The sequence below is a fragment of the Montipora foliosa genome, chromosome 1, assembly GCF_036669935.1.
Source record: "Montipora foliosa isolate CH-2021 chromosome 1, ASM3666993v2, whole genome shotgun sequence".
NCBI lineage: Eukaryota > Metazoa > Cnidaria > Anthozoa > Scleractinia > Acroporidae > Montipora > Montipora foliosa.
In genome coordinates, this window is record NC_090869.1 from 9,880,336 (window position 1) to 9,882,835 (window position 2,500).

A 2,500-nucleotide genomic window follows, 5' to 3' on the forward strand; every position below is an offset into this window, starting at 1 on the left:
TCTTTTTTCACAAAAAGCAATACTTAGAAAGGGGTAACATTTATATTTAATTATCAATTCATATAAGTGCGCCATTTCTTATTCTATTGCCACATAAATTATTTCGCTGCTTCTTAATTGTCCTCTTTCGATATTTATGTTTTTCCATTTCCCAGCTTAGCAATAAAATACGACATATCAATAACGGAATAAGAAAGATAAAAGCGTCAGTTGCTTCGTAGACCAATGACAAGGATATTACTGATGGCAAAAGGTTTTGGGCGGACGTTAACTTTATTGTGGCCGAGTCAAACGTGATTATTCAAGGTAACATTTTCATTATCTTACACTAGATTAAGTAATCACCTAAAGGTTCTGTTGTTTTCACTTTTTGTTTTTCACTAAGAACTTTTTAATTTCATGGTGTCAGTCAAGGATCTTTTCTGAAGACTAAGGGAATGGCAAAGTTCCATCTGGGCCAAGATTTTAAATTATATCGTGTAATTTCTTTCAATTTGTCATGTGCGTTAGCCACTCAAGAAAAAAACATAACATAACTTTGAGATCCAAGCAACAAGGATTAGCCCTGACAGAGCGGTTAATCACAAGTTTGAGTGTCATACTGTAGAAGAGCCTTTTGGGGTTTTAATTAAGTTGATCGATGTGTAAACCTCGGGTTACGATAGAATCGGATCGTTCGCTGAATCTGTACATGTTTCTGTCAACTCTATCTCAATACCTTTGCCTCAGAGACAGACATCTGCTGCCCTGTTTGTTGACTTTCAAACCATCAGTGGATCGTAGTGTTTCAGTAGGGGTTATATTCAATCAGTTTGCATTTACTTACTGAAATTTATAATGAACAGAAATCAGCTAACTGGAAGACTTATACTTACAAGTTTCTCACCATGAAAACCGCCGGCAACTCAGCATTGAACACCGGAAACGACCTTCAGTTGCACGTCTGTGCGAGGCAGCGTCACCTAAGGGTAAATTGTATTTAAGAAATTTCAATATTTGCATTTCGGGTTTTACGATGTACTGATAAAATTTACTTTTTATAAATATGAACTAAAAAGGACCAATCATAGCTCTCCATGAAGTGGTCGCGTATCGAGATTATCAACATGTCTTGTCGTCTTTTTAGAAAAGAACATTCTATGCCGGAAAATAAAATGAGACTTTATAAATTTTAGAGGGAGAAATCAGGCGCAATATTACTTATGCGAGCCTTGTGCACTGGATGACTATTGGGCATTAGCCTTTTACAAGGGATTCGCTATCTTGGATTGCAATTTATTAATATTAATAGGAGATATCGCCCAAGGAAAGCACTTCATGTGATCATAATCAGTACCACGTACAACCGTTTTACAGAATACAGTGAACATTTCACTTTTTTCTTTAAATTCTGTTAAAATTAAAGTGCAGTCGGAAGGAACTCACATAATTGAAGAAGTTCATAGGCGTTTTTGTTTTTTAATTGATTATATTTCCTTGACCAAAAATGCCAATGACGTCAAAAATTGTCTGAACCCAATATCTTTGGAAATATCGGAACCATAAATGTGTGTTTTGTCCGACCACACAAAGTAACATAAACGAGAGAACGTTAACTCACATGAACGTTAACTCACATGAAAGTGACTTTGCGAGGAAATGGTTGACATAGCAACAGTAAAGTAGGGAAATAACGTAACGTACTAAATAAACTGGCAACAGATATGAATGAAGGGCGTCTTTTTGTAAAGCAACTGTGCTAAAGATCAAGAGTCCATTAGCTTACCCGAGAGTAAGAACCTTTTGTCAGGTTTGTCCCCATCAGCGTCAGAAAAGTGTCTATTTTCAAGCCAAGTTTTCCGGGAAAATAAACGATAGACCAATTGGCTAACTTAATGCTGTGCGCAATTCCAATCTCCCTGTGGTTAAGACTCTTTGTGTATTGTGCTTGCATTACAATGTAACATTCACATTTAAATGACATGGAAATACCTGGAACAAAACATTTTATTCCCAAAGAGTTTGAATTGGGTACAACATTGAGTCATCGTTTATTTCCCCGCAAAATAGACACTTTTCTGACGCTGATGGGGACTGGGCCAATTTGGGTAAATCTTACTCTTAGGTAATGGATGCACTCTTGTAAAGATAACCACCGCATTAAACATTTGTGAGTGACGTTTCGAGCGTACGTTAGCACTTCGTTCGTAGCTCTGATGTATGTAAAGCTCGAAGCGTCATTTAACATAAAACCGATTTTTCGTGTTTCAGACAAATACAAGACAGATCATCACCACATCGGGACATGTCGCATTGGAAATTTTGCCTTTGGACCTTGCGAAGGGATATTTCCCCACAATGAATGAACTGTCGGTGTTCTCTTTCTACAGGGATAATTCTCTTCAAATTGCACACAGAGTCTATTTCTTTATGCCTAGATTTAATTTTTCGGTGGGAGAGGGGTGAACACTTACACTTACAACTTCTCTTTGCCACTAATAGAGTGGGCGACCGGAAAATG

The 2,500-nt window shown here is 37.2% G+C and overlaps 1 protein-coding gene across 2 annotated transcripts in view; it reads right to left on the bottom strand.

Annotated features, from left to right (window-relative positions):
• Positions 1-2,500, bottom strand: part of LOC137977058 (adenosine receptor A3-like) — a 57,553-nt gene that overhangs the window by 25,251 nt on the left and 29,802 nt on the right. For both annotated transcript variants that reach the window (XM_068824378.1, XM_068824418.1), the window contains exon 2: positions 876-962. The gene's annotated coding sequence lies outside the window, so the exon portion shown is untranslated. The remainder of the gene's footprint in view (positions 1-875; positions 963-2,500) is intronic.